This window comes from Globicephala melas, chromosome 2, assembly GCF_963455315.2.
Source record: "Globicephala melas chromosome 2, mGloMel1.2, whole genome shotgun sequence".
NCBI classification, from domain to species: domain Eukaryota; kingdom Metazoa; phylum Chordata; class Mammalia; order Artiodactyla; family Delphinidae; genus Globicephala; species Globicephala melas.
The window spans coordinates 175,003,350-175,024,788 of record NC_083315.2 but is presented as its reverse complement, the minus strand read 5'-3'; the positions used below and the strand labels follow the sequence as shown (position 1 = coordinate 175,024,788).

Below are 21,439 nucleotides of genomic sequence, written 5' to 3'. Positions count from 1 at the left end.
TCTTCCCGGACCGGGGCACGAACCCGTGTCCCCTGCACCGGCAGGCGGACTCTCAACCACTGCGCCACCAGGGAAGCCCGATACATGTGTTTTAATCTACTCAGTAAGCCGCAGAGATCAATTAAGGTAACACACGATAATACACACACACACACACACACACACACGCACACACACAAACACACACACACACACACACACACGGCCTCAATGTTATTTCAATCACATTTTGTAAGTCAAAACAGTTTATCACCCAAACTTGAACTACAGTTCTTGCCAAATGTTAACTCTGAATGTTTCTTTGGCAAGAGAATGAAAAATCAATAGCTGTAATTTATTTGTCCTTGTCTGCTGTAAACACTTCACTAATTATACTATCCCTATTGGGTTTTAGTAACAAAGTTATGATAACCTCATAAAATAAATTAGGAGGTGTTCCCTGGTTTATTCTGAGGAAGTATTTGGATAAGATTGGAATTATTTCTTCCTTGAAAGTCTGGTGGAATTTAACAATGAAGCCATCTGTGCCTAAAAAATTTTAATTACTGATTCTATTTTTTTGATGGTTATAGGACTAGTGAAGGTTTCTATTTTTTCTGCAGCTACTTTTAGAAAGTTACATTTTTCAAGAAATTTGTTTATTTCATCTAAATTTCCAAATTTACTGACATGATGCTATTTCTAATAATGTTTTATGATTTTTTTATAGTCTACTGAATCCAAAGTAGCTTCTCTTTTTTCCTTTCTTTTCATTGATTGTGCCTCCTCTTTTTTTCTCCCTTATCTCACCAGACGTTTGTCACTTTTACTAGACTATTCAAAGAACCAATCTGGGTGCTTTGTTGTTCTTTTCTACTGTAAAATTTCCATTTGCTGAATTCTGCTCTGATTTTCTTCCTTTGGGCTTTTTGGGGTTTTTTTTTGGCTATTCTTTTTCCAATTTTTAATTAGAGTGATACTTAGCCTACTAATTTTCAGCTTTTCTACCTTTCTAAAGCTATAAAATCTCTCTCCATGGACAGAGAGATTTGGCTGCATTCTACAAGTTTTGATGTATAGTATGTTCATTTTCAGCCAGTTAAAAGCATGTTCTAACTTCCATTATGTCATCTTCTTAGAATATTTTAAAAAGATTCCTTTATTTTTAAGCTCTTAGGGATTTTATAATTATCTTTTTGTTACTGATCTATAGCTCAGTTCCACTGAGGTCAGAGATTATAATCTGTATTATTATAATCTTTGAAACGTATTGCACTATGGCCTAGTATTGGTCAATTTTTAGAAATTTCTTCTATGTGCCTGAAAATAAAGTATACGTTGCAGGTTTTGGATGGAATGTTATTTATACGTACATCAGACCAAGGGTATTGATCCTATGTAAAACATCTGTGCTTACAGAATTTTTAAAATTTTTGGCCTACTTATTCTATCAGTTACTGAGACTTGTGTTGGAATCTCCACGATAACTGTAAATTTCTCAATTTTTCCCTTGTACTTATGCAAATTCTAGTTTGGATACTCTGAAGTCATCTTATTAGGCTTCTCCACATTGAGAATTATTATGACTCTCTTTTGAATTGAACCTTTTACCATTACAAACCGTGACAGAGACGACAGGTTGACCGAACTTGCTCCTTCTACTTCCTGGGCACAAAGCTAGATTGTTATTTCCCAGCCTCCCCTGCAGTTTGGTTCTTACCAAAGTTTGGTTATACGACCTGGGCTCCCCCTAACAGAACGGGATCGTAATGTACCCCACCCTCAGGCCTAGCCCGTGAATACTGGTGTGAGTGTCCATACTCCCCCGAACGCAGAGGCTCCTGCAGAGTATTCCAAGTCCTAAGAGATGGCAGAGTCACAGGCAGAAGCAGCTGAATCCCCAAATGACCATCGGGAAAGCAATCTGCCAAACAGGACTGTCGGTACTGGACTTTGTGTAAGAAACGAATTTGCTTATAATAAACTACTGAATGTTTTGTTATAGGAACTAGTTGCCAACTCTATTGAGTGAAATGACACTCATCTCTAGTACTGTTTTTTTTTGCCTTAAACTGTATTTTTTCTGACACTATACAATCTTGCTGTTGGCTAGTGTTTGCATAGTTTATTTTTTTCATCATTTTTCTTTCAACATCTCTTAATCCTCATGTTTTAGGTGGGTCTCTTATGAACAGTATACAGTTGGATTTTTGAAACATCTTACTTGATACCCTTGTCTTTTAACTGGAACGCTTAGCTATTTACACTGGAAGCAACTACTCACATTTAGGTTTAATTCTGTTATTTTACCAGGGGCTTCTATTTGCTCCTTTTGGATTACTTGTTATCATTCGAGTCCCCACTCCCCAGTAATCTGGAAATTATACATTGTTTCTATTCTTTTAGTAATTGCTTTAGAAATTATAATGTACAGGTTCTTACCAAAGTCCAATGTTAATCAATATATTTACCCTTCCCTTGGACAGCAAGGGCCTCAAAATATTAACTCCATTCATCATCTTTCCAACTTATATTCTACTGTTGTGTGTGTATGCATGTGTCTATCTTTGTGTCATTATTAATGTTTTACACAATATTCATTCATTTTTCTTAAAAAGGTACAGAATTCTTTCTTCTAGTGTACTGAAGCTATTACCCCAAGTCTTTTTGGCTTTCACTGCCTGTGTCGAGAAGTCTATTACTGTTCCTTTATAGGTAATCATGTGTTTCACTATGTGTTTGGGTGGATTTCTTTTTACTTATCCTGCCAGTCATTTGTTGAGCATCTTGGATCTGTGGTTTGGCTTCTTTCACAATCTGTGGAAAATTTTCAGCCATTATCTCTTCGAATACTGCTTCTGCACCATCCTCTCTCCTCAGAACCAATTATACATGTGCCAGAGCTCACTGCTTCCAGTCTCCTGCCTTCCCTTTGTGTTTTCCACATTCCCATCTCCGTGTTTCACTCTCGTTTTTCTTCTTTTGATCTGTTACTGTGGTGGATTACATTGATTGATTTTCCAATGTTAAGCCAATCTTTCATTCTTGAGATAAATCTGATCATTATGTAACAGCCTTTTTATATGCAGCCTAGTGGATTCTATTTGCTAAAATTTATGGAGGATGCTGTGTATATCACAAATACTGCTTGGTGGGTTTTCCTTTATTATAATGTCTCTGTCTGGTTTTGCTTTCAGGATAAGGCTGGCCTTACAGAATGAGACAGGAAGCATTCACCCCTCTTCTATTTTCTGAAAAAGTTTTTGTCAGATTCAGTATTCTCTCTTCTTTAAGTGTTTAATACTTATCAGTGAAGCTATCTGCGCCTGAAGATTTCTTTGAGGTAAGGATTTTAACTACAAATTCTTCAATAAATATATAGTTATGCTATACATTTGTTCTTGAGTGAGCTTTGGTGGTTTATGTTTTTCAAGGGGTTTGTTCATTTTATTTAGGTTGTCCAATTTATTGGCATAAAATTCTTCACAATATTCCTTATTGCCCATTTAACGTCTGTAGGATCTGTAATAATGTCCTTTTACATCCCTGATACTGGCAATTAATGTTTCTTTTTTCCCCACTGATGAGAGATTTAGATATAATATACATCTTCAACTCATCACAGCTTACCTTCAAATAATATTATACCACTTGAGACACAGTAATACTGTACTTCCATTTCTCCCCTCACAACCTTTGTGCTATTATTTATTTACCTCTACAAGTATTATAAATCCCAAAATACATTGTTATTTTTGCTTTAAATAATCAATTTAAAAAAGATTAAAAGTGTGAATATCTGCCAATTATTGACCATTTTTGGTTCTTTTCATTCCTTTGTGTAAAAATTTCCATCTGGTATCATACTGCTTCTACTTGAGCTTCCTTTAAAATTTCTTGTAGTTGTAGTTCTGCTGGCAATAAATTCTGTCAGCATTTCTTGGCCTAGAAATTTTGATTTCACTTTCATTTCTGAAAGATATTTTCACTGGGAACAGAATTCTAAATTAACAGGTTTCTTCCTTTCACTGCTTTAAAAACAGCACTGTTGTCTCCTGACTTACACAAGTTCTGGCCAGAAGTCTTCTCACGTTAATTTCGTTCCTCTGTAACATGTCCTCTTTTCTTCTTGCTGCTTTTTAAGATTTTTTTCTCTTCATCACTGGTTTTTCAGCAATTGGATCACGTGGCACCTTGGTATGATTTTCCCTGTTTGCTCTATTCGGGGTTTGTGAGCATCATGGTTTGCAGTCTTCAAAAAATCTGGACATTTTTCAACCACTATTTCTTCAAATACCATTTCCATTCTCTCCTCTTCTTCTAGAACTCCAGTTACACATATCTTGAAACAGCTGATTTTCTCTCACAGGTCACTAATGCTCTGTTACTTTGTTCAATCTTCTTTATTCTTTGTACCATATTTTGGATAGTTTCTACTGCTATGTCTTTTTTTAAAAAATAAATTTATTTACCTTATTTATTTATTTACTTTTGGCCGCGTTGGGTCTTCGTTGTTGCGCGCGGGTTTTCTCTAGTTGCAGCGAGTGGGGGCTACTCTTCGTTGCGGTGCACAGGCTTCTCATTGCGGTGGCTTCTCTTGTTGCGGAGAACGGGCTCTAGGCGCATGGGCTCAGTAGTTGTGGCTTGTGGGCTCTAGAGCGCAGGCTCAGTAGTTGTGGTGCACGGGCTTAGCTGCTCTGCAGCACATGGGGTCTTCTCGGACCAGGGATCAAACCCGTGTCCCCTGCGTTGGCAGAAGGATTCTTAACCACCGTACCACCAGGGAAGTCCTCTATTGCTATGTCTTGAAGTTCACTGATCTTTTCTTCTGTACAGCCAATTTGCTGTTAATCTATTGTATTTTTCACTTCTCTATTATATTTTTCATCTCTAGAAGTCCTAGTTCAGTCTTTTTCATATCACTCACTCATTACGCTCATTTTCCCCATGAATATGTACAACTTATTTATAATAGTTATTTTAATGCCCCTGTCTGCTAATTTCATCATCTCTGTTATTTCTGGGTTTCTACTGATTGATTTTCCTCCTGGTTAATATCATATATTCTTGCTTCTTTGCATGCCTGGTAATTTTTATTAGACGCTGGACACAAACATTTTTACATTGTTGGGTGCTGGATTTTATCATATCCTTTTAAATATAGTTGGGGCTTTGTTCTGGGAATGCAGTTAAGTTACCTGGAATCAGTTAGGGCAGGTCTGCAGCAGTCTTTTAGTCCAGGGCTGATTCAGTCCCACTACTAAGGTGATACCCCTCTGAGGAATCTACCTGATGTCCTAAATGAAAAAGCTGCTCTGAACCCACCCTCACAAAGATTAAAAAACAAGCTTTACAAGGACCTAACTGATACAACCCTGGGTGGTGCGAACACAAACTATCTCAGCTCTGTGTGATGTCCAAAAAGTGTTGAGTCCACTCCTTTCTGGTGCTTCTTTTCCTGGCTTTGAGGTGTTTGCTCTGATGGACGTGTAGATCAGCACTCGGCCCAAATCTCAGGAGGTCCTTCTGCAGATCTCTGGAGTTCTCTAAGTAGCTCCCTACCCCGTATACTTTGCCCCTCAAATTCTAGCTGCCTTGTGCTCTCCAAACTCTGATCTGTTTTGCTACTTCAGTAAGGCTAGTGGACTCTAGTTTTGCTCTCCCTGTCCTGTAATGTAGAAACTGTCTCTAGACCAGGACTGGCAAACTACGGCCTGAGGACCAAATCCAACTTGCTACTATTTTTATAAATAAAGTTTTATTGGAACACGTCAATGGCCATTCATTTACATACTTAGTATGAAAGCAGCCACAGACAAGCCATGGTTAAAAGTTATAATTTTGATGAAGAAATAGTCCAGAACTCATGAAACTCCAATTAATTTAACAATCCAACACACTGAAATTCACGAAGTACCCTCGCACACTTCCCTCCCCACTCTGTCCTCCTGACCCGGCCCTGGGCGTGAGCCTGCCTCCCCCAGTGTGGCTCAGCAGGCCCTCCTCTGCCGAGAGCCAGCCTCCCTCAACACCAGGGTGGGCTTGCCAGCTCTGCTCCACCGGTGCCCTTCCTCCTCCTGTGTTCATGCTCCTTCTCTCCCACCCCCTCCACTGTCCTGTCAGACACTTCATCCCCAAGACTACATTCAGGTGCCTTGAAATCTTCTATTCACACTAACCCTTAGCACTTAACGGGGTGCCAGGCACACACGGCAAGCACTTGCTTTTTGGGGAATTAAACTCCTTTTAATTAAAGTGGACTTAAACTCGCATATTTCTGTGAACCTTCCCTTCCCAGGGAAAGCGACCCTCCTCAAACCCTGGTCTGTACTGTACGAGGAGGACGCCCACCACAACACGTACAAGCCTGTACCAGGCTTGCTTCCTTCTCCCTCCCACCTGACTGTGAGCCTCCTGAAGACACAACCGTGTCTCCGTCAGGTTTGTACCCTCAGCACTCAGAAAGTGCCTGCCACACAGGAAGCACTCAACACACGTTAGTCACAGTTTTTATTAGTTAGTATTAATCTAATCTTGAAGTTATTCATTTATTCCTCACAACTCTACAAATACCTTTCTCCTTTTTCCACTGCATTGTAGAGATGAGAAAATTGAAACACAAAGATTCAGCAACTTTGCAACATTACACATTAGCAAGTCGGGGATCAGTGTGCCCCTGGAACCCATGTGCTTAACAACCGTGTCTGTTACCAGATAGACTGCACCAACAGAGGTGTGCTCACTGACTCAGGATGTCGTGGGAATCAATACAGATTTATGCTGCAAAATCAGATTTGCCATTTGCACACTCAAATTATCTTTAAAATGTTATCCAGGAGACAGCAGAAGCAAGAAGAACTACAATCCTGCAGTCTGCGGAACAAAAACCACATTCACAGAAAGACAAGATGAAAAGGCAGAGGGCTATGTACCAGATGAAGGAACCAGATTGGACTACAGAAAAACAACTAAATGAAGTGGAGATAGGCAACCTTCCAGAAAAAGAATTCAGAATAATGATAGTGAAGATGATCCAGGACCTTGGAAAAAGAATGGAGGCAAAGATCGAGAAGATGCAAGAAATGTTTAACAAAGACCTAGAAGAATTAAAGACAAACAAACAGAGATGAACAATACAATAACTGAAATGAAAACTACACTAGAAGGAATCAATAGCAGAGTAAGTGAGGCAGAAGAATGGATAAGCGACCTGGAAGACAGAATGGTGGAATTCACTGCTGCGGAACAGAATAAAGAAAAAAGGATGAAAAGAAATGAAGACAGCCTAAGAGACCTCTGGGACAACATTAAAGGCAACAACATTCACATTTTAGGGGTCCCAGAAGGAGAAGAGAGAAAGGACCTGAGAGAATATTTGAAGAGATTATAGTTGAAAACTTCCCTAACATGGGAAAGGAAATAGCTACCCAAGACCAGGAAGTGCAGAGAGTCCCATACAGGATAAACCCAAGGAGAAACACACCGAGACACACAGTAATCAAATTGGCAAAAATTAAAGACAAAGAAAAATTATTGAAAGCAGCAAGGGAAAAACGACAAATAACATACAAGGGAACTCCCATAAGGTTAACAGCTGATTTCTCAGCAGAAACTCTACAAGCCAGAAGCATGATATACGTAAAGTGATGAAAGGGAGGAACCTACAAGCAAGATTACTCTACCCGGCAAGGATCTCATTCAGATTCGATGGAAAAATCAAAAGCTTTACAGACAAGCAAAAGCTAAGAGAATTCAGCACCACCAAACCAGCTCTACAACAAATGCTAAAGGAACTTCTCTAAGTGGGAAACACAAGAGAAGAAAAGGACCTACAAAAACAAACCCAAAACAATTAAGAAAATGGTCATAGGAACATACATATCGATAATTACCTTAAACGTGAATGCATTAAATGCTCCAACCAAAAGACACAGGCTTGCTGAATGGATACAGAAACAAGACCCATCTATATGCTGTCTACAAGACACCCACTTCAGATCTAGGGACACATACAGACTGAAAGTGAGGGGATGGAAAAAGATATTCCATGCAAATGGAAATCAAAAGAAAGCTGGAGTAGCAATACTCATATCAGATAAAATAGACTTTAAAATAAAGAATGTTACAAGAGACAAGGAAGGACACTACATAATGATCAAGGGATCAATCCAAGAAGAAGATATAACAATTATAAATATATATGCACCCAACATAGGAGCACCTCAGTACATAAGGCAACTGCTAACAGCTATAAAAGAGGAAATCGACAGTAACACAATAATAGTGGGGGACTTTAACACCTCACTTACACCAATGGACAGATCATCCAAAATGAAAATAAATAAGGAAACAGAAGCTTTAAATGACACAACAGACCAGATAGATTTAACTGATATTTATAGGACATTCCATCCAAAAACAGCAGATTACACTTTCTTCTCAAGTGCGCATGGAACGTTCTCCAGGATAGATCACATCTTGGGTCACAAATCAAGCCACAGTAAATTTAAGAACACTGAAATCATATCAAGCATCTTTTCTGACCACAACGCTATGAAATTAGAAATGAATTACAGGGGGAAAAAAACGTAAAAAACACAAACACATGGAAGCTAAACAATACGTTACTAAATAACCAAGAGATCACTGAAGAAAGCAAAGAAGAAATCAAAAAATACCTACACACAAATGGTAATTAAAACATGACGATCCAAAACCTATGGGATGCAGCAAAAGCAGTTCTAAGAGGGAACTTTATAGCTATACAAGCCTACCTCAAGAAACAAGAAAAATCTCAAGTAAACAATCTAACCTTACACCTAAAGGAACTAGAGAAATAAGAACAAACAAAACCCAAAGTTAACAGAAGGAAAGAAATCATAAAGATCAGAGCAGAAATAAATGAAACAGAAACAAAGAAAATAATAGCAAAGATCAATAAAACTGAAAGCTGGTTCTTTGAGAAGATAAAATTGATAAACCATCAGCCAGAAAAAAAGGGAGAAGACTCAAATCAATAGAATTAGAAATGAAAAAGGAGAAGTTACAACAGACACCGCAGAAATACAAAGCATCCTAAGAGACTACTACAAGCAACTCTATGCCAATAAAATGGACAACGTGGAAGCAATGGACAGATTCTTAGAAAGGTATAACCTTCCAAGACTGAACCAGGAAGAAATAGAAAATATGAACAGACCAATCACAAGTAATGAAATTGAAACTGTGATTAAAAATCTTCCAACAAACAAAAGCCCAGGACCAGATGGCTTCACAGGTGAATTCCATCAAACATTTAGAGAAGAGTTAACACCCATCCTTCTCAAACTCTTCCAAAAAATTGCAGAGGAAGGAATACTCCCAAACTCATTCTATGAGGCCACCATCACCCTGATACCAAAACCAGACGAAGATATTACAAAAAACGAAAATTACAGACCAATATCACTGATGAATATTGATGCAAAAATCCTCAACAAAATACTAACAAACAGAATCCAACAGCACATTAAAAGGATCATACACCACGATCAAGTGGGATTTATCCAGGAATGCAAGGATTCTTCAATATATGTAAATCAATCAATGTGACACACCATATTAACAAACTGAAGAATAAAAACCATATGATCATCTCAATAGATGCAGAAAAAGCTTTTGACAAAATTCAACACCCATTTATGGTAAAAACTCTCCAGAAAGTGGGTACAGAGGGAACCTACCTCAACGTAATAAAGGCCAATTGAAAAAAAAATGTTATCCAGTAGTCCAAATTTCCTCCCTGGTCTCTTGAGGAACTAAAATAATGACATTCAGCAACTTGTCCAAAGTCAGAGTCACCAGGACTGAAACCCAGGTCTCACGGACCAGCACTGCCTCCGTGGTAGCTTGTTCACGATGGCTCTGACACCTGTAAGCTCACATCCTGGGCAATCACCTAATACCTTAGCAATAAGCAAAATACACACCTCAAAATTCCCAAGACATCAGTAATGCCTAACAGATGCATTTGTCCTTTTTTTTAAACCAAGCATCTTTTTTCATTGCTTTGAATTTCAGCATTGACATCCCTGGGTTGATGTATTCCCTTAGGACTAACAAATGACACTCACAACCAGATGCACCAAAAAAAAAGCACCTTTAGCTGAACCAAGTAAGGCCATTTCAGACTTCAGGGAAGGTTACTGAGACCTTGGCTAGGCTAAAATGAATTTTCTCACATCATTTAAATAATCATTTGCTTAGTTTCTAGCCACTTTAATATGAGAATTGACCAGAATTATTCTGCTTACTTTTGAAAAGCATTATCCAAATGGATTTGAACAAGGAGGAGGCAAGGAGCTACTTAAGAATGAAGTGACTATCCCACGCTACTGGGTAATAAGAGTTAAAACTACCCTTGGGTAAAACACGCCATGGTTTGTAACTACAAGGCAATGGTGAGTTCAGTTTCGTTTTTGGCCTTGTGATAGGTTTCTCTGAAGCCTTACTCACCTGAAATCATGACCAAACATCCATTACCACTGCATACTTACTTTAGTCTTAAAATACAAAATGTCAGAAATATTTTGACAGAGTCAAGTTGAAAATTTAAGATATCCAGTGATATCTTAAATATCACTATGATCTCTTTGAATTTAATATTCTTCATGCTACATAAACCCTCTAGAATAAATCTACTTCCTAATCAAATGTGACCCCTGCTGCTAAGACTGCTGGACCCACCAGTACAAAGTTTCCTATGAGTTATACAGAAGCGTGAAACCTTTCCAGGTCACCTTGAAATTTTCATCTAATTGTTCTTTCAAATAAACTCTATTCTGCAGTGCTGGCTTTGGCTTAATATAGTTATGGTTCACTGCAGTTTATTCAGTGAATTTAAATAGAGATTTGTTATGCAACATCAAATCCCTTAGGTTTCCCCCAAAATTAATCAATATTTTGAACACAAAATATTCTGTCAACACCTTTTATACAAATAAAGTGCCTACATTAATAAAATCTTCTATCGGAATAATATGAAAATAAATCTTTATTTGTAGGTTAAAGCAGTGCTGCTAAGCGACGTCAGCACAGACCCAGCAAGTTGAGAGCCCCTGACGAAGCGCAGGGAGCGAGCGCCTTCGTGCTGGGGCTCCGCAGCGCCCGGCACCACACCCTGCACACAGCACCCGGCTGAGTCCCAGGTGGTCCGGGGCAGCTGGGACAAAAGCTAGGCTTGTCTGACCCCAGGGGCCATAAGTGCCTGATAAATATTTTTGAATGGTAGGTCCCTTCTCACAGTCCAGCACCTGTCATGAGGAAAACGAAAGAGAATTTCCTATAAAGAATCCACAGCACCAGGGCAGGTTTTACTAGTTTCTCAAAACTTCCTCATTCTCCTCAAAAATCTCTATCCTTAAATTAGAAGGGTCCATTTGAATCTGCTATCCCTACAATATATTCATCCACTTACATGAATAAGAACTTGAGGGAAGAGCAAAAGAAGGAAGGACCCATACAAAGTCATCTGTTCTTAGTAGTTTCCAACTCCTTGGAGGAGGAAGAAAATAGAAGTATTCAATCATTTGAAAAAATAGGAAGTTAGTCATGGAAGAAAGATTTCTTGGTTGAATAAGAAAACACTTGAAAACTTCCAAGACTGCCCCACAAAGGAAAGGTTAATGCAGAGCACGACAACCCCCTCAGAGGAAAACTCTGGTGCCCAGTCTCACTGGGAACCCAGCATGCAGCCTAGAGCCGGGGTGGCGCAGGCACCGTGCCAGGAGCAGGGGACAAGGAGGGCAGGGCCCTGCCGCCCAGAGCTGCCGCCTGGGGGAGGGACACAAGTAACTGTGGGTGTGCGTGCACGAGACGTGAGAACTGCCCAAGGGAAGCACGTGACGAATGCGCCAGCCACACCCCGCGTGGGTGCAGGGAAGGCCTCCCTGAGGAGAGAGTGTCTAAGCCATAAGCTGAAGGATCGGCAGGAATTAACTATTTCTGAAATTCTCAGATTAAAAAGTGGCTCAGGGGGCTTCCCTGGTGGCACAGTGGTTGAGAGTCCACCTGCCGATGCAGGGGACATGGGTTCGTGCCCTGGTCCGGGAAGATCCCACATGCCGGAGAGCGGCTGGGCCCGTGAGCCATGGCCGCTGAGCCTGCGCATCAGGAGCCTGTGCTCCGCAACGGGAGAGGCCACAACAGTGGGAGGCCCACGTACCGCAAAAAAAAAAAAAAAAAAAAAAAAAACTGGCTCATACTGAACATCAACTCAATAGCTCATTCTATAGGTTTTAGAGGGGAAAAAAATCCCATATAATTCTACGGTATCTAACTTTTTGCTATACTTCTGCTTGATTTTAATGAGTGTGTATACATATGTATATATAATTAGTGTGTATACATTTATGTATATAGTAAGTGTATAACGTATACATAAACACAAGGATGTAAATATATATACAAATATAATAAAATACTATACTGATAAATATTAGTGCTTGATAAATATTAATTGAATGAGTGGGTTGCTGGCCAGAGCTTACAAAATGTGTTTGTTAAAAAGATACTTTTTGGACTTCCCTGGTGGTGCAGTAGTTAAGAATCCACCTACCAACGCAGGGGACACGGGTTTGTGCCCTGGTCCAGGAAGATCCCACATGCCGCGGAGCAACTAAGCCTGTGAGCCACAACTACTGAAGCCCGCGCACCTAGAGCCCGTGCTCTGCAGCAAGATAAGCCACTGCTACGAGAAGCCCCCACACCACAACGAAGAGTAGCCCCCACTCGCCGCAACTAGAGAAAAGCCCGCGTGCAGCAATGAAGACCCAACGCAGCCAAAAATAAAAAATATTTAAAGAAATAAAAATAAAAAGAGATACATCTCAGGAATTCCCTGGTGGTCCAGTGGTTAGGACCCTGCGCTCTCATTGCCGAGGGCCCAGGTTCAATCCCTGGTTGGGGAACTAAGATCCCACAAGCTGTGAGGTGCGGGCAAAAAGCAAGAAGAAAAGATAAAAAAGATGCTTTTCTTCTCACACTTCTTTCCAAGCAACAAACTAAAACCTGAACAGTAATTCACTTACACACATTAAATTACATTTCAAAAATATCTTTATTAAAGGGGATAGAGGAGCTGTTTTTCCACAACTCATAACAGAAGCCTTGTCCTAAATTAATATTATAAACAGAATTTTTAGATGAGCAAATCTGAATGTAGAAAATGAATTTGCTCTCCAAGACCTGTAGCTGCAAGTTGTAACAAGCCACACTACTCACGATGATGAATGACAAAACTGTCCAGCGTTATTAGACGCTCTGAAAACCCCAGGCAGAATAAAAAAGGGAGCAATGTTCTTGTGGGTTTGGACTTAAGGTTCCAAGCTAAGAAAGATTCCTATACTCTGGGCAACAAGACCCATGGCTGGCGTTGGAGGATGAAGGTCACCCCGGGAGGCTGGACAGGAGCCCAGAGGCCAGGGCTCAGACGCTCCCCTCTGGGGTGGGTTTCAGTGAAACAGAGGGCTGGCAGGGAGGGACTGAACGAAATAATTTCTTGAGGTTTTAACATTTCACAATCCATGTCTTCCATCATCGAGAGTATCAAGGAGGCGTGTCTTCACGGTGCGGCAAACCCAAGCCGCACCCTAACCCCTTCTCTGTGAGCTGTGCATTCAGGGACAAAAGTGGTCACTCAGAAGACAGAAGTCACCTCGTTACGCAGATGTCCTACGGTCCAGCACAAGGCGCAAGGGAAGCACGTGACAGGGGGGCTTCCTCCGATCTGAGGGTCTGAAGACCCTTGCAAAATAACCCCAATTAATGAATTTGCCTGTGAAATGCCATTTTGTAACATATGCAGGGCTGTGAAATTTTGTCATTTTTAACTGAATATCATTTTTTTGACAAGTCAAGATACTTTCTTTCTTCAATTGAAGTAATTTTTACTCTTCTAAGCCAAAGAACAATTGAAATGAGATTATACTGTTGAATTCATTGTTAGTCGATCACAGGCTTCCAACACCAGTGCCCGATGCACGTACCATAAATGAGCGGCTACTCCTCGTCCGGATGTGAACAGCGGTCAACAGTTCGAGAGTGTGTCGGCTTTTTCCCCTGGGGCTTTATCTCCTCTAAACTACCTGGGGAACTGAACACCTTGTTGTTTGCTAAGGCACTTGCTTCAGAGATCTGATTATTAGGCTCTTAGGTAAGGCACCTAGGTTACATGATTCCTCATTCAAAAAACCCCAAAAAACCCACAGTGTTTCCCAAGATTTGAAAGCAGGAATGTTCTCCACCTGAAAGGTTACTTCTAAGGCTCCTGATGCAGCTCTCTTGAAAGGTAATTTAGTCTCACATAAGTGGAATGATGCCTTGGGTCCTGGGCTCTTCATGCAGGGCCAAACCGTTCCAGGTTTCCCCACATTCTACCACATGCCTCTAAGCAATGGGGTCCAGAAACTACTGGACCTACCCACTGGCTTTATTCCTCTGTCCTCTTGGCTCACCACCTCCCCCCCTCCCCAAACCCGCGACAGCCCTATCACTTTTCAGGGGCTTCGGACGCTGCTGAGTTCCTGCTGTGTATGTACCGAGTCAGAGATCCAACGCTGAGGGAGGTGCGGGCTGCCCTGCTGAAGCTCTCCATGCCGGGGCAGCAGCCAGGGGCCGAGAACTAGCCGTCCTGACGGCCTCGAAGCCTGAGCAGGAGATGGGAGGCACGAGCCACGTCTGCGCCAGGACCACTGACCAGGCAGGTGGATCAGATGGATCCGTGTAGGCCAGAGACGGGCAAACTTGGGTCCACCGTCTTGTAATTAGTTTTGCTGGAACACAGCCATGCTCATTGGTTTACGTATGTCCTACAACAGCAGAGACCCAGGACTGGCCCACAAAGACTAAAACATTTACTATCTGGCCCACTACAGAAAAAGTGTGCTGACCCCTGGTCTAGGCTGTCAGCAGCCCTTTCCTCTTTGGGCCATGCCTCGGCTTCCTTCCGCCCAGGAGGTCAGCTTTTGCGTGTGCACGCACGAAAGGGAACAGCGCACACCCACGGGAGGGCAGGCAGGAGTGCGAGTGTGTGTGTGGTACGCGCGGTGGGGGAGGAGCGTGCAGGCACAGCACGCGTCTGAACCTGCCCCTGCCCAGCAAACACCCTGTGCTCCATCCTCCTCTGACAGGGACCCAGCCAGAGATGTCCTTCCCACTGTAGCACAGTCTCTGTCCCTCAAACGCTTTCCTTACTTCCCCGCCATGAAAACCCAGATCAAGGCTCACCTCTTACCAAACACCCAGGGTGAACTCCCGTGCACATAACAGATGCTCCAAGCGCTGCAGCCAAGCCCAATCCAACCTGCCAGGTTATCATCTTCACGCTTCCATTTGAGCTCATGTATCAGCAAACACGGGCCTGAGTGCCTACTGGGTCCTAGACACCCAGCACCACAGTTTAACGTAATGCATAGGAATCCTAATCTTTCATTTGTCCTTGTCTGTTGAATAAATTATATTAAGAGTCTGATTATCATTTTGAGGTGATAAAAATTGTTCTGGATGAACAACTGGGAATATACTAAAAACTACTGAACTGTGCACTATAACAGGGTAGAGTTTATGTTATGCAAATTATCTCCAAAAAGCTGTTATTAAAATTTTTTTCTAAGGTTAATCATTTTTTCAAAAACAGTAATTTCTTAAGCTTTCTACACCCAGCATGTAATAAAATGTCATGTCTAATATCGATGAATGGAAACACTAAGGACTGCAGTAAGTAGGCTTCGTAATAAGTCACCCCAGCGTGGAGTGGCCTAACCCCCAGTCGCCACGTTCACAGGCTCTGCAGGCTGGGGCTCTGCTGGACCGGGCACAGCACGCCTCAGCTGGGAAGCGAGAAAAGTGGAACACCAGAGTCACCTGCCCGGCCACTCACTCGCCCCTCCCGGGAGGCTGCTGACTGGGGCCTCAGAATGGCTCCTTGCGGGCCTTGCCATGTGCTCCCCCTGCCCGAGCTAGCTGGGCTTCACAGCATGGCTTTCCCCACAGCAAGTGTCCCCAAAAGAGAAGCCAGGCAAAAACTGAACCTTTTTTTTAAGACCTAGCTTGGAAGTCACACAGCATCACTTCTGCCCTACTACTGGGTGAAGCAGGTCACACACCTGGCCCAGGTTCCTAGAGAAGGAACAGAGACCCACCTCCCGGCCAAAGTCCCACTGTGCGACAGTCCACAGGATAGGAGGTGTCACTGAGGCCATTTAGGAAAATACAGGCTGTAATACAAGCCCAATCTTCTTGAAGACTGGCAAATTAAAAACGCGGGTGAAGCGGCATCTGGCCTATCAAGTTATATTTCAAGCCTTGTGAGCTGAACCTCATTACTTGCAATAAGCTGTGACTTGTAAGCTGCACCTAACATTGCTATGTTGTTCTGTCTTAGTAAATACAGTATCTTGACCTTGATTCGATAGGTGATGATTCAGGTTCACCCCTGGTGACTGCTGGGCACTTAGCTTCGCTGGAAAATACCGTAGGCAGGCGGAAGTGCAGCTGTGGAGGAAGAATTCATCTCGACACCCAGGCTGCGTGCTCCGGTGCACCCGCCACTAATCTCTCGGCACAGCACGCGGCCTGCCCTCCTCCACCCCCATCCCCAAAGTCTCCAGCACAGTGAGCAGAAGCTGCTCAATGACTGATGGAAGAAAGAAGGAAGGGAAGGTAGGAATGTTTTAAATGACAAATTAGAGGGTGCTAGTCCAGTTATCATGATAGGCCTCTTTTCTGTAAAAGGAAAGTGAAGGACGGTGAACTGAGAGCAAACCTCTTCTGTCAGGAACGCGATCCTGAGGAGGACAGAGAGCCAGGTTTCTGATCCTAGATCTGGTTCTCACCGCTTTGGGACCTTAACCAAGTGGCATAGCTTCTCTGGGCCTCAGTTTCCTCATCTGTAAAATAAAGGGAGTGAATTAGATGAAGATTCCTAACTGAGGCCTGTAGATGAGTCACTGCAACACACCCACTGACGTGAGAGGTCAACTCTCCTTCAAGCTGAAAGTTCAAACTGTATGATCTGAATGTTTGTTAACAACAGAAATGAGCTCTCTGCAAGGGTGAACTGTCCTCCCGAACCAGTGCGGCTAAGCTCAGGAAAGAGCCTCAGCAGCCGGCCTCGTCCCCAGGGCTGCCCCAGGCCTCAGCCCCCCAGGCAGCAGGCTGTCTGGGCACCTTTTGCAAAATATTAGCCAACAGATACTTCAGTCCCACGCAGTCAAGATATCAATACAGTTTACATGCACAGGGCAACTGGTTTTCAAACAAACTATGCTACACATATTTCTAACACCAGCAAACGATCCTTTGGTAATGAAGAGAACAGGCCTCCGTTTATTATGTCCACAAGTTTGGCACTTTGAATGTGGGTCTTTCTAACTTGGGCCTCCCCCTCCAAAGCCAGCCATCCTGATATCCTGGAAGCAGAAGTAGGCGGGGCCCCCTCTCTGGAAGTCAGGCCCTCCTGGCGCCCTGGGGTGTGCTGCTGGAAAGAAGCTCTTCAAATGGAGAGAGCTCTGCCGGAACCTCACGAGCACACAGGGCTGTGACCATGCTTTGGGCATGTCGAGGACTGCCAGCCCCCAGGAGGCACGGACGTGCCAGTCCATTCTGTGCTGCCGCACACGGAGGGCTGGGATGCTGCACGCACACAGGCTAGTCCCCAGCCTCAAGCAGAAAACCACCTCTCAGCCACAGTCTGTTGCCAGGAACCAAGAGACCAAGGCAGATGTCACCAGAGGAAGAACTGGGCCGAAGTGACAACTCTGGTAAATGAAGAGAAAGGATGTGCTGCTCAAGGGAAGCTGAATTTATTTACCCTGATCACGAATGTAGGCTCTCAGCTGGAACATCTCACTCAAAATGCCAGAAGGTTCAGAACCCATTCATAAGCTTTTCAGAACGCATGCAGTCGCCATGGTAACCATGACATTATATTTCTAGGCGTTGCACATATAAATTACCACCCGTAATGCATTTAATACAGTTTGGGGCCACCAGCTCATAGCAAAATAAATCTGAGCTCTGACTCTCAGCCTGCCTCTTAGATAAACAAAGCAGAACAGCTGGAGGCAGCATCCAACTCACCCCGGGATAAGGACGGGGCTGCACACACTGAAGATGCTCATCTGAAGGCAGATAAGAACTAAGGAAATCAGACTTCATCAGCCACCACCATATGGTTGAGATTTTGTAAAACAAAATGTTCCACACCAGATTCATGAAACTGTCGTCGCTTAAGTTAAAGAAACAAACATACTACATCCATAGCTGTATCTCTGGAATTCGACCATGTTTAGCAAGTCAAAGAAAAAGCAGATCTCTTTAACGAACATCTTTAATTTATTTAGACGGCATTTGTCAACACAAATAAGGTAGTTGTTCAAATGTCCAGACTGTCTTCAATAAGAAATCAAAGTTTTGTTTCTCAGGTTCAGGAGAGACCTACTCAGTCATAATTCTTTACCTTCATCAGGGACACTGATAAACATTTAAAATACACATCATTCATGGTTTTTAAAGTCACTTACCTTCTCATAATCCACCATGAACACAGAGAAGAAAACAAATACCGTGCACAGCCTGCAAAGGCATCGTCAGCCTCACATCCCCAGGCAGCCCACTGCATCGGGAACTTAACGGAGCTGCTGCAGGACATGCCTGTGCTGGCACCGTGTCCACAAAGTTGCCTCTGTCCGTATCACTAAACGGCTAAGTCCAGGGGAGCACCACCTTCATTACCCCCTCCTTCAGACTGCAGGCCACAGGTAGCAGCTGTGAAGGGGAGCAAAAGACCTCCCCGCCGGTTGCTGCCATATTAACAGAGACTTTGGCAACCGCTGCATTGCAGTCTTTCTGCAAGCTACCAACCTCAGAAGCAAGAGCGCTGGAGAGAGACTCTCCAGCACAGAAAGCTGCCTTTTGAATGACAAAGATTTCGTAGAGATCTTTTTAAAAAATGCTGCAAAGACCTTGGGGGGAGCATTTCTAGATTTCCAACCTGTTTCCTAAAGGCTGACTAGTTTGTGGTTTTCACTGGAGGATTGCTTTGACAATGTACTGTGCCGTGTGAAAACGTGGAAATTAATGAAATGTGCGTGATGACACACCATCCTTAATGCTCAAGCAGTCCCGGTGAGAATCCTGCACACCTGCTGCCTACCACCAGCTTCAGAGCCCGACGGAGGAGCTCCGGGGAACCAACCAGGACTTTCACTGCAGAAGATGTGAGCGCAGCAAGCACTTCTAGGGCCTCAGTGGCCGCACTCACCTTGACCGCTCAGCTACCTCCACAGACAGCGCACTTGAAATATTAAACCGCTGCCCGTACAACCCAACTCAGAAAAAGACACTTAAGATAGTGGCATGCTTACTAAGTGACCTTTCATCTTCGTTGCTTTATTCCGTTTATTTAGTGAGCATTAATTAACCACGTGCTATCTGTGAAAGGACATGAGTAAGGCCGAGCTCGCTGTCCTGATGGGGAGGGGCTCTCTAGTGGGGTGACACACGGAGGACAAGTCATTCCAGGCTTGAGGACTGGGATGCAGGGGAGGGCAGCGCAGCCGGGGAGACGGAACTGGAGCCGGTGTGGGGTTCCAGGGCAAGGTTCTACGAGGAAGAACATCTAACAGGAGCTAAAGGATGTGCCCCCTGCTGAGAAACAGGGAGATGAGGGGAGAACACCCTCAAAATGGTGCAGCGTTCCTCGGCACGTGTCAGTGAGTCCCCAGCGAAAGCGCGCACAGGCTCCGTCCAGAAGTCCGTCAGACCCTCACGGCCGCCCAGACAGACACCCGAGCACCTGGTCCCTGAAGCACACACTCGCCCTGGGCGCACGGCCACCAAGCGGACGTGGCAGATTCTGAACGGAACAGGGCGGCCCTGCACCAGGCCCCTCAGGACACAGCAGCGGTCCCCCCGTGGCTCTAGCCACCACCTCCTGGCGGGGTTGCCGTGGAAGCTGCCGAGCCCGACGCTGACCAGGTAACGGACCGGGTGAGGGAACCAGCAAATCAAGGACCCTACTACTGGCCACTCCCCCATCGAGCGGCAGGACCCGGCCCGGCCCATGGCTTCCCCACAAACAGCCCGCCCTCCTCTCGAGGGAGAACCCTGCTCTGCCTTCCCTCTGTCCCCCCACTCCCCTCACTCCTCAGGCTCCGGAATCTTCTCCTCCAGGAAGTCCTCACCGGCTCCCTTCCCACCCGCAGCAGCCAGGACCTTCCCGCTGGGCTCCCATCGCCCGAGTGGCGACCACACTGTAAGGAAGGGACACTGCGGATCTGCAGCGCCCAGCACGTCCCCGGCGTGACCGGCGTCCGTGCAGGGGCCCCACGGGCCGGCCCCCTGCTCCACGCCGTGAGGCGCTCCCGCATCCCCTCCTCCTGAGGCGCAGAGGATCTCAGCTACAGGCCAGGTGGGAGGCCCAGGAGTCCCACCACCCCGCTGGGCTCCACAGGCCACAGCCTCACCACAGGCACCCCTGGAGAGCAGGGCGCCTCCCTGGGGCTTCACTCGGGGGAGCAGGAGGGAGCACATTTATGGACCTGCTGCAGCCCTCCCACCCCATCTCTCCCCGGAGAGGCGCGATGTGAGTAAATGAATATCGCAGACCAAACCAGAGGCACCTCACGCGGGCATTCCTGACTGGCACGAGGTGGATGATCAGAAGGGAAGGCAGGAAGAGACAGCGCGAGGACATTCCTCGTTGCTTTACAGAGACCCACTAGAGTGGTTTAACGGACGCAGAGGAACTTCCATGAAACGCCTCCCGGCACATTTAGGCGCTGGCCAGGCACTCCCCCCAGATGCCGCCTTTCAAATCGCGGCTCAAGGCGGCTCTCTGGCCGCTGTCAAACCACTCCTCAGCTCCTCGGAAACCTGAGCCTGGGTCGCCAGAACGCGGGGCTCCGGCCCGAGCGGGCTCTCCCAGGAGGGTCTGGGGGAGCTGGCAGGGGTCTGACCTCAAGACTCTGCGCTTCCCGGACAAGCAATCCTCGAGGTGCGGGAGGGGCGACAGCGGCCCGGGGCTGAGGCCCCAGGCCCAGCGCTGAGAGCTGCGTGGGGGTGGGGTTTCGAGGGTCAGCGGCGGCGGGCTGGGCGGGGGGAGCGGCCGCTACGAGGCCACACAGCACCCGCCTCCCAGGTCCGCCATCTGAAAGCCAAGGGCAGCGAGCCAGGCCCAGCAGCGCACAGAGCCAGGCCCCGCCCGCCGGCCCGGCAGCGGCTTCCTACCGTCTCCACTGCACGCTGAGGCGGCCGGACTCAAAGACGAGAAGGAATTTTTCAGGTGCACCGCCGGGGCGCTCAAGCAGGGCCGCCTGGCTGTGGGCTCTGGACTTTGCACAGCCCTCCTGGTGGGGCAGGGCCCGCTCTCGCACACCCTGCTCCCTCCGACGCCGTCTCCCAACCGGCCGCTCTCTTTCCG

General features: G+C 44.9%; 1 protein-coding gene across 6 annotated transcripts in view; it reads right to left on the bottom strand.

Moving 5' to 3' along the window:
• TRAF3 (TNF receptor associated factor 3) overlaps nucleotides 1-21,439 on the bottom strand; it is a 111,142-nt gene that overhangs the window by 52,419 nt on the left and 37,284 nt on the right. Inside the window, exon 2 of one of the 6 annotated variants that reach the window (XM_070045009.1) lies at nucleotides 16,781-16,904. The exons of the other annotated variants lie outside the window; for them this stretch is intronic. The gene's annotated coding sequence lies outside the window, so the exon portion shown is untranslated. The remainder of the gene's footprint in view (nucleotides 1-16,780; nucleotides 16,905-21,439) is intronic. 6 annotated transcript variants of the gene reach the window in all.